A 14,185-nucleotide genomic window follows, 5' to 3' on the forward strand; every position below is an offset into this window, starting at 1 on the left:
CAGGTAATTTGTTTTAGATGTAAATTCTAAGCAGATTATCAAGACTGCTAAATCTGAGTACTGGAGAGTATTCAATCAACCAAGAATTGAGTGTTTTAGAAAACTGCTGAAAGATATGAACTGGAAAGATGATGACATGATTGAAAAATGTAATACATTCATGAACAATGTCAGTACCATGTTTGAAAACTGTTTTCCTCTAAAAGTTACTCAAATTAAACAGAAGTCTATAATAAAACCATGGGACACACAAGGAATAAAGATTTCCTCTAAGGCAAAAAGGAAAATGTATCTGTCGACCAAGAATAGCTCCAATGCTGATGATTTAGCTAAATACAAGGAATACTGTAAAATATTTAAAAAAAATATTCAGACATCCAAACAAATGCACTACGAGAAGAAGATAGCAATTTCAGGGAACAAAATAAAAACAATATGGGATATAGTGAAAGAGGAGACTGGTAGAACCAGAAAGGAACAGGAGCAAATAGCAGTAAGGTTAGATGACACATTAGTAACCGATGGGCATAGTGTGGCAAATCTATTTAACAAGTACTTTATATCCGTTACTGATAGAATAGGATTGTCAGGATCAGTAAATAATGCCCTTGAATATCTGAAACTAGCCTTTACAAATAGCTTCAGGTACATGAATATGTCACTCACTTCACAAAAAAGAAATAACTCCCATCATAAAATCTTTAAAAACAAAGCATTCTAGTGGTTATGATGAAATATCAACAAAGTTGAAACTTCGTGGCAGATTAAAACTGTGTGCCCGACCGAGACTCGAACTCGGGACCTTTGCCTTTCACGGGCAAGTGCTCTACCAACTGAGCTACCAAAGCACGACTCACGTCCGGTACTCACAGCTTTACTTCTGCCAGTATCCGTCTCCTACCTTCCAAACTTTACAGAAGATCTTCTGCGAACCTTGCAGAACTAGCACTCCTGAAAGAAAGGATACTGACAAAGGTCCCGAGTTCGAGTCTCGGTCGGGCACACAGTTTTAATCTGCCAGGAAGTTTCATATCAGCGCACACTCCGCTGCAGAGTGAAAATCTCATTCTGGAAACATCCCCCAGGCTGTGGCTAAGCCAAGTCTCCACAGTATCCTTTCTTTCAGGAGTGCTAGTTCTGATCGAGTTCTGCTCAAAGCACCAATTAGTTGTTGCAAACACACTTTTCCAACACCACAAACGAAGAAGATATACATGGAAGGCCCCTGGAGACCTGAGGAGACAACAGATTGACTACATTCTAGTGAAAGCACGTTTTAGGAACCAGATAAAAGATTGCAGGAGCTATCCATCTGCAGACATAGGCAGTGATCATAACCTGGTCATGATGAAAAGTTCACTGAGATTCAAACGTTTGAAGAAGAAGCCAGTAAAACTTAAATGGGAACTAGAAAAACTGAAAACTGAGGGACTGGCAAAGCACTATGCTCATGAAACAGACAACCTAATTAAAAATTTTCAACATGGTGGAGTAAATGAAGACTGGAATCAGATTAAATCTGGTATATACAAAGCAGCAGAAAAGATAGTTGGAAGAACTGAACCCAAAAACAAGAGGAAATGGATTACAGCAGATATTATTGAGCTTATAGAAAACAGAAGATTATACAAAAATGCAACTGAGGAACAAGGAAAAGCTGAATACAGAAGACTAAGGAATTTAGTTAATAGAGAAGCTAGGAAAGCAAAAGAAAATTTTCTTGGAGAAATGTGCAGGAAAGTAGAAGGAAATATGCAAAACGGAAGAACTGATTTAGCCTACAGAACAGCAAATCAATTTTTTTTTTAACAAACGTAAAACAGTACTCTCAGGCACAATAGAAAATAAAGAGGGGAAAATGCTGTTTGGTGAAGACATGCTGAAGAGATGGAAAGAATACATAGAGGAGTTGTATGCTGGAACACCTCTTTCGGAGGAAGTAATAGGAAGAGAAGAGGAAGTAGACGAAGATGACAAGGGAGATGACATTCTGCAAGAAGAATTTGACAGAGCTCTAAAAGAACTACAGGACAACAAAGCAACGGGTATTGATGACATCCCTGCAGAACTAATAAAGAATGCTGGTGACGGCATGAAAATGATGCTGCTTAAACTTATTAGGTCCATCTATAACACAGGAGAGATACCGACAGACTTCCAGATATGTATCATTGTTCCTATACCAAAGAAGGCAGCAGCTACAAAATGTGAACAGCACCGAACTCTTTGCCTAATATCACATGCATCAAAAATTCTCATAAAAATAGTTCTGAAGAGAATTGAAGAGAAGGTGGAGGATATGCTGAGTGAAGATCAGTTTGGTTTCAGAAGGGGATTGGGAACGAGAGAGGCGATTCTGGCACTAAGACTCATTATCGAAAAGCAATTACAGAAAAATAAACCAACTTATATTGCCTTTATAGACATGGAAAAGGCATTTGATAACGTTATCTGGCAAGAGATGTTCAGAGTGCTGAGGAAAATTGGAATAAAGTACAAAGACATCCGCGTGATACTCAGTTTCTATAAGAAGGAGGTGGCAGTGATTAGGAACTGTCACCAGGAACAACAAGCAAATATTAGAAAAGGGGTAAGACAAGGATGTGCTCTCTCTCCTCTTATATTCAATGCTTACATCCAGGAATCTATAGACCAAGTTCGAGAAACTACTGAGGTGGGGATCAAAATTAATGGGCAGAAGATAGACATGGTACGTTATGCAGATGATATTGCTATAGTCACGGAGACAGAAGAAGATCTAGAGGAAGTCCTCCGAACAACGGAAAAAATTCTATACCATCAGTATGGAATGAGAAGAAACAAGAAAAAGACTAAAGTGATGGTATGCAGTACAGGAGCAGAATATGAACCTCCGAGAATTAGAATTGGAAGAGAGGAGCTGGAAGTGATACAGGAATTTACTTACCTGGGAAGCAAAATCACAAGGGATGGTAGAAGCCGGAAAGAAATTGCGACCAGAATACAAAAGGCTAAAATTGCATTTAATCGGAGAAGGAACTTACTGACCAGCAACAACATCAGTCTGAAAATAAGGAAACGCATCATGAAAGGTTTCGTTTGGAGTGTGGCCCTATATGGATGTGAAACTTGGACAGTTGGAAGAGCAGAGAGAAGACGGCTAGAGGCCCTGGAGATGTGGTGCTATAGAAGGATGATGAAGATCAGCTGGACAGACAAAGTAACAAATGAAGAGGTGCTTAGAAGAGTACAGGAAACCAGATCTCTGTGGAGGCACATCCAAACAAGAAGAGACAAACTTGTAGGGCACATCCTACGACACAACAATATCATTGGAACAATAGCAGAAGGAGTTATTGAGGGAAGGTATCGGCGGGGGCGACCAAGGATATCATACATGCAACAGATCATGAATGACGTTGGATGTAACACATATGTGGAAATGAAGAGGAAAGCAGACAAAAGAGAGGAATGGCGCTCTGCTGCAAACCAACCTCAGGGTTGAACACTAAAAGAAAGAGTTCTGCAAGGTTCGCAGAAGAGCTTCTGTAAAGTTTGGAAGGTAGGAGACGGATACTGGCAGAAGTAAAGCTGTGAGTACTGGACGTGAGTCGTGCTTTGGTAGCTCAGTTGGGAGAGCACTTGCCCGCGAAAGGCAAAGGTCCCGAGTTCGAGTCTCAGTTGGGCACACAGTTTTAATCTGCCAGGAAGTTTCGTATCAGCGCACACTCCGCTGCAGAGTGAAAATCTCATTCTGATCAAGAAAGTTAATTAAGGCATGTTCTTGTGAGTTTAGTACAATTCTAAGTTACTTGTGTAACCAGTCAATTATAACTGGGACATGTCCTGACTCGCTAAAATATGTAGATGTTAAGCCTCTATTCAAGAAAGGGGATAAAGATATGCCATAAAACTACAGACCGATTTCACTTTTGCCAGCATTCTCAAACATTTTAGAAAAAGTAATGTACGGGCAGCTTCTCAACCATCTGACAACAAATAACATATTACCAAGAACACAGTTTGGATTTCTGAAGGGTTCTGATATCGAAAAGTCAATTTACACCTACAGTGAAAATGTACTTAATTCATTAAATAACAAGGTATTTTCTGTGATTTGTCAAAGGCATTCGATTGTGTAAACCACAATATCCTTTTAAATAAGTTAGAATCCTATGGTGTCACGGGAAGTGCTGCAAAATGGTTCAAGTCATACCTTGCTAACAGGACACAAAGGGTGTCAGTGCAAGGAACTAGTGAATTAAGTCATCAGTCATCATCAGAATAGGAAGAAATTACATGTGGTGTCCCACAAGGATCCATCTTAGGGCCATTGCTTTTTCTTGTGTACATTAATGATCTCTCTTCAGTTACACTGCCAGAAGCTGAGTTCGTTTTCTTTGCAGATGACACAAGTATTGCAATAAATAGTATGTTGAGTTTACTTCTAGAAAGATCTGCTAATGATATTTTCGTGGATATTAATAAATGATTTAAAGCCAACTCACTGACGTTAAACTTCGAAAAGACTCACTGTATGCAATTCAGCACCTGTAAGAGGTTTCCACCCAGCATATGCATAAAGTACGAAGAAGAGCAGATAGAAGAGGTTGACAGTCTTAAATTTACTGGGATTACAACTTGATAATAAATTCAGTTGGGAGGAGCACACCACAGAACTGCAGAAACGCCTTAACAAATCTGTATTTGCAATTCGAGTGTTAGCAGACATAGGCGACTTAAAAGTGAAAAAGCTTGCATAGTTTGCCTACTTTCATTCCGTAATGTCATATGGTATAATATTTTGGGGTAACTCTTCAAGTCAAACAAATGTTTTCAGAGTCCAAAAGCGTGTAATACGGATTATTTGTGGAGTAAACTCACGGACGTCTTGTAGAAACCTCTTCAAAGAAGTGGGTATACTAACTACTGCCTCTCAGTATATTTACTCCTTAATGAAATTTGTCCCAAATAATATATCTCTTTTTCCAACAAACAGCTCAGTTCATACATACAATACCAGGAACAAAAATAGTCTGCACAAGGACTTACTTTAATTCAAAAAGGGGTCCACTACTCAGGAACACTCATCTTCAATAACTTGCCAGCAAACATAAAAAATTTAGTTACAAATAAAGATCAGTTTAGAAGGAGCCTGAAAGACTTACTAGAGGTCAACTCCTTCTACTCCACTGACGAATTTTTTAATAGAAACAAATGATGTATTGTATATATTCATACTATTAGTATTGTTAATTAAGATTTTTTTAAAAAATGTGACATGTTCCACATCCACGAGGATCTCCTCAACACGGGTCTATGGAACGAAAAACTAATCTAATCTAATCTAATCTCTAATGAGTACTACAAATCTGTAAATAGATTTTGGACGAAAGGGAGATGGAGAGAAGCACAGCACAGTCTGCGTGGACAAACTCAAGCAGTCCACTGGAATAAAACTCTTTTAGAAACGAACGAAATCTAGAATATACTGTCATCCCGTACCACATTGCCCTCTCCACAAACCCCTCCCCATAGCGTATCGGAACTGGTTTGCATAATTTAATACCACTCATGTGACCAGATTGTACGGTATTTTTCCGTTTGGGTAACGGCTGATGGAACATTAAAAGATTGTAATAGAGAAATGCAAGCACCTCAATTTTGGCGATATTTTTGTTGATCAACGTGAATTTTTGGCACGAGTATTTTTATGCATTTATTTTAATTTCATGTTAATTGTGATGATATTTACTGTCCCTCTGCTTTGTGAAATACTGAAATATTGTAACACCAAAGTTCTACCAGCCGCCAAATAACGAATCCAGTGCCAACATTGTACTGTCACAGGTAGGTACTTTTGCTGTTGCAGTACTACGTACATACTATTAACTTATCATAACTATAGCCGATGAATCAAAATCGATTTTCCTCTTCTTTCTTTGTGCAAACTTATGTATAATTAGAAACCAACACAATAGCACACTTCACAAAAACAGTAAATGATAACACATTAGATTTAGTTGCAAGTAACAATTGAACTGATTAACAAAACAACAATTGAGCCCAAACAATTGGCTAAAATATGTATGGACGATAACCGATATTGCTATACTTTGAATCTATCGCTGGTCTTGCTGACTATAGATAGTGCGGATCCCTTTTTCGTCGCACGATTGAAAATCATAGTATCTTTCAATTTCACTACACGGCAACTAGGTCGTGTGTAATTTCAGTAAGGTCATAGGGGATCCGGACATCCTGAATCCTTCCTTGGGCTACGGCCTTGCTGGAGGGCCGAGGCGGTTAAGGGCACCGTTCTACAGAATTGGAGCATTAGGGTTCGAGTCGCCGTCCGACACAAATTTCCACAGTCGCCGTTTCATTAATTCAATGCCAGCATTCAAGATCTGAAAATTTCTCTTTCATTCATGCATTTACTCAGTAGTTAGACAATTCCTGACCCTATGGTTTAATGATTTATGCAAGACTGGCAACTATGATTCATTTTCGAGAGTCTTTGTTTGTTATCTGTTACGGGAAAATTTTCATATTACGTATTTAAACACTAGAGGAGCGTAATGATTCCCGGAACGTCCAGACTGTATCAGGAATTAAATGGACCAGTTAAGTCGAGAATCAGACAGTCAGTAGCAACTGACCACCCGATCAGCACACCATGTAACTGCTTCTGAATGTTTGCTAGTACATGACACATCCACGTTTTACACAATTACTCCATATAGCGTAAGAAAAAAATTGTGCGCTTCAGAGAATCTGCATCATACACAATTTTTCCCTAAATAGTCGACAGGCTGACACGGATCTTTAAGTCCAGGTGATTGAGAATTTTACTTTAGTGACAGGAAATGAAAGTAGTACTTACTCCTTGTCTCAATTGTGCATAGTACAAGTCGAGAAAAAAGTGAAACTGTTGAACTACGCAATCTACGCAGTGCAATGTATTACACTACCGGAACAGTTCACGTAACTGAGTTTCATCTCTGACGATAAAGCATGTCACAAAAGAAACTGATTTAGTATTTCCTGTCTGGAATGAGTTCTTCAGCGAATCTGATTCAGAACGAAAGGAAATTTTCGGTAAGACTGCTGAATTGACAATCAGATACTAGTACCTCGTTCAGAATTACCATGCGGTATAGTAACAGTAATCAGCACGGGATCTGTCGCAAAACATAACGAATTACCGTTATTCATGAAGTGTTTACAGTGTGCCACAAGAGATTAAATGTTACCTGTCAGGGTCCACTGTTACCGAATACGAGGCGGCATCGGTGGTGCTGGCGACGGTAGGAAATAAAAGAGAGGAAGGGGATACGATTCAGTTGTCATTAGGTCCTGTCGGTTTTTATACATCGCTAGAATTATTTTCTTTTCCACATTTTTAATATGAATATTAAGCAGAGAGGAATTAATATGTTTATGTACCTTGTCCAGATAATTACGTTTTTACTTCAAACATTCTCATTTTCATGTGTCTGCTCTGACAATTTCATTTTCACTTTTAAGTGATCATCTACATTAATTCAAACGCTGCTGGATAACAATTTTAATAACGGATACCACAGTTATGATTTTTCAGTGACTGTATTTTTCATATTTTTTCATTAATGTTTCTCACATTTATGCCACCGCTATATGCTTCTTTGTACACTGTTTGTTACCGGGAACGAGCGATCACTGTTGATATTAATTTACTGTCAGTTAATATATGTAATCGCTATTTCGTGTGTTAATCGATCTAAACTAACATGTGAAGTATATTAGACACTTAATTTGATAACAATAAATACAAATTCACACCGCATTCGTACATTAACTCTTTCCAACGCAATGTAGGTCTGTAATAAGGAACTACCATAAGGTATAATTTAGTCCTTTATATTACTGTCTAAATTTTCTCGATGAAAACTATGACCTTGCAAGCGCTTTACTCGGTATCTGTTTCAGGGAAACAAATATTATAAACATGATAACAATGAAAATAAAAGCACGTAAACTCCATTTTCTGTAAAACTGTTAACCGCTTTTAATTGTACTTTCTGGAGCTATGACTTTCTACGGTAGTCTGAGGTCTGTGGTATAACTTCACTCCATCTCGAGGAAAGTCACTTGCAATAGTAGCCGAAACGTCGGAAGTGTTATACAGTTCTATGTGGTCATAGTCCCAGAAGAATTTTGTTGCCTGAGACAAACTAAGTTCGAATTGCGTCCACACGATACATTAATGTTTATTGTCCCTATATATCGGGCAGTCAGAAGTAAGCTTTTTGGCTATTTTCCAGTTGCTGGATACCAGAAACACAACATCCTAAAAGCCAAATTGTAGACATGCGAAACAAACAACCCTTAGACCGGTGATCGACACGACTTTCTATTCGTGAAATAATTGTCACTAGAGCAAATACATTCCATTCTATCACTAAAACAAAACCGATTGTAAATAACAGTGAGTGATTGCCTGTTACTGTTAGATGAGCCGACGAACTTGGGAACACAATTGAAAAAGACCAAATAACAGTGACGTATACCTGTAGAAAACAGCTGGATTTTTGCACTGAATACTTAGAAATTCTGGACGTCTGTGTGGTTAATCTTAATTTTCAAAAAGTAAATTAGCTCTCTTTGAAACATTGGTAAGGTTATTTAATCTGTGCCCACTGGTCTATTTTATTAGACACAGTTCTTGCGTTTTCGTCAGGGTCTGCAGTAGAGTTCCTAGGCGCGGATCGATAGCCGTTTGTTCGTTTGTTTTGACAGCTAGTGACCACTTGTTGGAGTTAGTCAGTCAACCAGTCAGGCAGCAGTGACCTGCCGAGACAGACGCAGCAACAGAGAAGTAACGAATTTTGTGACTCTTACGAGTTTCGAAGCAGGTACGAATTGTATAATTTCGTCTGTCAGCTTTACTACTTTAGTTTCTTGAGTTTCTGCGTGTTAATTTAATATATAATAGCCACAGTTCTCGCGATTTCGTTTGAGTCGGAAACTAAACCGGTTTTGTGACATATTAAAAGTTCCTAATCAGTGGCAAATTTAACCTAACCTGAATGCTTCAGTAGTTGAGCCTCCGCTCATTGATCTATTGATCTATTATTACAGTTACTTCCTTTTTGTCAACGTCTAAAGTAGAGTTCCGCAACATGTGCCGGTAGTCTGTTTACCAGTGTAGTGAAGCATTTCACGGTGTTTAGTATGGATAGAGACTGTGACAGTTGCGAGCCGAGTTGGCGACACTTCGCTCTCAACTTCAACCTGTGACGGCTTCGGTTATACAGCTTGAAGCTGCAGTGGATGCGCGCCACTGATGTGGGCCCGCCATGGGGATCCAATGGACGCCCTGCACGTCCGAATCCTCCTATCGGTCCTCACCTGTGGCCGGCCCAGTTACTGCTCTCACTGACGTTCACCCCTCACCTGGGGCTGGGGTGTGGCAGGTGGCGAAAGACTTCTCAGGGGGCGCACTTAATGCCTTCGGTTAGTCTGACAAACAGGTTCCATGTGCTGCCTGTGACTCACGCGGTCGTTCAGCCAGTCCTGTTTCAGAGGAAACCTCTCAGTCTGCAAGGTCTGGGCACTCACGAAGGGTGGGATTATTAATAGGTGGCAGCTCCAACGTTAGGCCCGTTGTGGAGCCCCTTAGGGACATGGTTGCCAAGAAGGGGAAGAAAGTCAATGTGCACTCCAGGTGCATACCAGTGGAGTCACTCCAGCCGTGTAACGGGTCCCTCTGTATCCCATAAAGAACACAGGGTGCAGCCAACTGCAAATGGTGGTTCACGTCGGTACCATTGATGTGTGTGACTTTGGATTGGAAGAGATTCTCTATGGTTTCGAGCCGCTAACTTAAGTGCTAAGGGCTGCCAGTCTTGCTTGCAAAGATGAAAGCAGAGCTGACCATTGGCAGCATAGTCGACAGGTCCCATTGCGGACATGTGGTACAGAGACGAGAGGAGGGTGTGAATCAGAAGTTCAGACGGTTCTGCGACCGTGTAGGCTTTAGATTCCTCGACCTGAACCATGGGGAGGTTGGTTTTCGGGTCCCGCTGAATTGGTCAAGCAGTTCAGGAGTCCACCAGACGCACGAGGCGGCTACATGGATGGGTAGCAGAGGCTGTGCGGCATGGACTGGGAAGTTTTTTTAGGTTAGAGAGTCTCGGGAAAACACAAAAAGGGCTTCAATCACAATGAGAACGCAGGAAGAACGTAGTTACTGGAACCATCGGTATAACAATTGTAAATTGTCGTAGCTGTGTTGGGAAAGTACCAGAGCTCCAAGCGCTAATAGAAAACACTGATGCTCAAATCGTTATAGGCACTGAAAGCTGGCTAAAGCCGCAGAAAAGGTCAGCCGATATATTTGCGAAGAACCTAAGGGTATTCCGAAAGAGTAGGCTAAACACAGCTGGCGTTGGCGTCTTTGTTGCTACTAGAAGTTGTTTACCCTGTCACGAAATTAAAGTAGGTGGTTCCTGTAAGTTAGTATGGACATTCTTAGCAACCGGAATAAAATAATAATTGAATAATTTTACCGACCTTCCTAGTGAGATGATACAATTGCTGAAGGCTTCAAAGAAAATTTGAGTTTGATTTCAAACACGTACCCGACTAGTATAATTGTAGTTGATAGTGACTTTAATTTACCCTCGATATGTTGGCGAAAATACAAGTTTAATTCCGGAGGTACGCATAAAACCTTATCCGAAATTGTGCTAAATTCATTCTCTGAAAATTATTTCGAACAGTTAGTTGATGACCCCAGGCGAATAGTAGACGGTTGTGAAAACACTCTTGACCTCTTAGCAGCAAATAATCCTGATCTAATAACGGGCATCAAAACGTATACAGAGATTAGTGAATACAGGGTCCTCCAAATATAAACGAAAAATGCACCTATTCAAAAAAGCAGATAAAAATTCACTTCACGCCTTCCTGGGAGACAATCTCCACTTCTTCTCAATTAACAATTTAAGAGCAGTAAAGATGTGGCTTGCATTCAAAGAAATAGTATCGGCAGCAATTTAGAGATCAGTACCAAATAAATTTTGAACCGATGGAGCTAATCCTCCTTGGTACAGAAAATGGGTCAGAACACTGTTGCAAAATCCAAAAAGAAACATGCAAAATTTAAACAGAGCGAAAATCTCCAAGACGGATGACCTTTTACAAAAGCCCGAAATTTAGCGCGAACTTCAATGCGAGATGCTGATAGTAGCTTCCACAACGAAACTTTCTCTCTAAACCTGCTAGAAAATTCAATTCTGGTCGTAAAGTATGTAAAGTATGATAGTGGAAAGATACAGTCAATGACTTCTCTACGTGATAGCAATGGAGATACTATCAAACACAGCGCTGCCAAAGCAGAGCTACTAAACACACTCTTCCGAAATTACTTCACCAAAAAAGACGACGTAAATATTCCAGAATTCGATTGAGAACAGCTGCCAGCACGAAAAACGCTGAAGTAGATATCCTCGGAGTAGTGAATCAACTTAAGTCTGTTAACATAAGCAAGTCTTCCGGTCCAGATTGTATACCAGTTGGGTTCCTTTCAGAGTATCCTGATAAAGTTGCTCTATACTTAACAATCATATACAACCGTTCGCTCGACGAAAGATCAGTACCAAAGACTGGAAAGTTGTACAGGTCACACCAATATTCAAGAAAGGCAAAACATTCCGTCTTCAGGCCACGAGTGGCCTACCGGGACCATCCGACCGTCGAGTCATCCTCAGGGGAGGATGCGGGTAGGAGGGGCGTGGGGTCAGCACACCGCTCTCGCAGTCGTTATGATGGTATTCTTGACCGGAGCCGCTACTATTCGGTCGAGTAGCTCCTCAATTGGCATCACGAGGCTGTGTGCACCCCGAAAAATGGCAACAGCGCCTGGCGGCCTGGATGGGCACCCATCCAAGTGCCGACCACGACCGACAGTGCTTAACTTCGGTGATCTCACGGGAACCGGTGAATCCACTGTGGCAAGGCCGTTGCCATTTAGGAAAGGTAGTAAGAGAAATCCGCTAAATTCCAGACATATATTATTAACGTCGATATGCAGCAGGATATTGGAACATGTATCGTGTTTGCACATTATGAATTACCTCGATGAAAACGGTCTACCGACACACAGTTAACACGGACCTAGAAAACATAATTTTTGTGAAACACAACTAACTCTCTACTCGCACTAACTGTTGAGTCCTACTGACAAGGGGTTCCAAATCGATTCCGTATTTCTGGTTTTTCGGAAGGCTTTTGACACTATACCATACAAGCAGCTTGTAGTGAAATTGCGTGCTTATGGAATATCGTCTCAGTTATGTGACTGGATTCGTAATTTCCTGTCAGAGAGAATGAATGGTTCTGAGCACTGTGCACTTAACGTCTGAGGTCATCAGTCCCCTAGAACTTAGAACTACTTAAACCTAGCTAACCTAAGAACATCACATACATCCATGCCCGAGGCAGGATTCGAGCCTGCGTCCGTAGCGGTCGCGGGGTTCCAGACTGTAGCGCCTCGAACCACTCGGTCACCCGGGCGGCTTCTTTCAGAGAAGTCACAGTTCGTGGTACCTGACGGAAAGTCATCAAGTAAAACAGAAGTGATTTCTAGCGTTCCCCAGTGCTATGGGCCCTTTGCTGTTGTTTATCGACTAGTAAAGTCAACAGAAGATCAAAACATATTGCAAAACGCTTTAGAATAGAAATGTGTATGGCTCGAAAATTATTAGTAGGCCCTAATTAACGAAAAGTGTGAGGTCATCCACATGAGTGCTAAAAGGAATCCGTTAAACTTCAGAAACCGATAATTTAGTCCAATGTAAAGGCCGTAAATTCAACTAAATAGCTAGAAAGTACAATTACGAACAACTTAAAGTAGAAAGGACACACAGAAAACGTTGTGAGGAAGGCTAACAAAAGAGTGGGTTTTTTGGTAGGACGCTTAGAAAACGTAACAGATCTACTAAACAGACTGCCTACACTACGCTTGTCCGTCCTCATTTAGAATACTGCTGTGCAGTGTGAAAACCTTATCACGTAGCATTGACGGAGTACATCTAAAAAGAACAAAGAAGGGCAGCACGTTTTGTATTATAGCGAAATAGGGGAGAGAATGTTACTGAAATGCTAAGAATTTGGGTTGGACATCAATAAACCAAAGGCTTTTCGTTACGGAGGAATCTTCTCACGAAATTTCAACCGCGAGCTTTCTCCCCCGAACGCGAAAATATTTTTATCACACCGACCTACATGGGGAGAAACCATCACCATAACAAAGTTTTTTCCTCGCGTTATACCAGATTGGAATACTAGAGAGTTGTGAAGGTAGTGCGACGATCCGTTGCCAGCCACATAAATATGATTTGTATAGCATCCTAGTAGGAAAAGGGAAAGAAGGAAGTGTAGTAGGTGAATATTGATTGGGGGGAAGAAATGAAAGAGGAAACCGCCTGGTAGAACTTTGCACTGAGCATACGTTAATCATAGCTAACACTTGGTTCAAGAATCATAATAGAAGGTTGTATACATGTAAGAAGCCTGGAATTACTGACAGGTTTCAGATAGATTATATAATAGTAAGACAGAGATTCAGGAAACGAGTTTTAAATTGTAAGACTTTTCCGGTGGCACATGTGGACTCTGACCACAATCTATTGGTTATGAACTGTAGATTAAAACTGAAGAAATTGCAAAAAGGTGGGAATTTGAGGAGATGGGACCTGGATAAACCGAAAGAACTATAGGTTTTAGAGAGCTTCAGGGAGAGCATTAGGGAACCATTGACCATAATGGGGGAATGAAATACTGTAGAAGAAAAATGGGTAGCTTTGAGAGACGAAGTAGTGAATGTAGCAGAGAATCAATTAAGTAAAACGACTTGGGCTAATTTAAATCTTTGTGTAACAGAAGAGATATTGAATTTAATTGATGAAAGTAGAAAATATAAAAATGCAGTAAATGAAGCAGGCAAAAAGGAATATAAATGTCTCAATAATGAGATCGACAGGAAGTGTAAAATGGCTAAGCAGGGATGACTAGAGGACAAATGTAAGGATGTAGAGGCTTATCTCACTAGGGGTAGGATAGATACTGCCTACAGGAAAATTGAAGAGATCTTTGGAAAAAAAAGAACCACTTCTATCAATATCAAGAGCTCAAATGAAACTTCCTGGCAGATTAATAC

The sequence above is a fragment of the Schistocerca gregaria genome, chromosome 5, assembly GCF_023897955.1.
Source record: "Schistocerca gregaria isolate iqSchGreg1 chromosome 5, iqSchGreg1.2, whole genome shotgun sequence".
In the NCBI taxonomy this organism is placed as follows: Eukaryota; Metazoa; Arthropoda; class Insecta; order Orthoptera; family Acrididae; genus Schistocerca; species Schistocerca gregaria.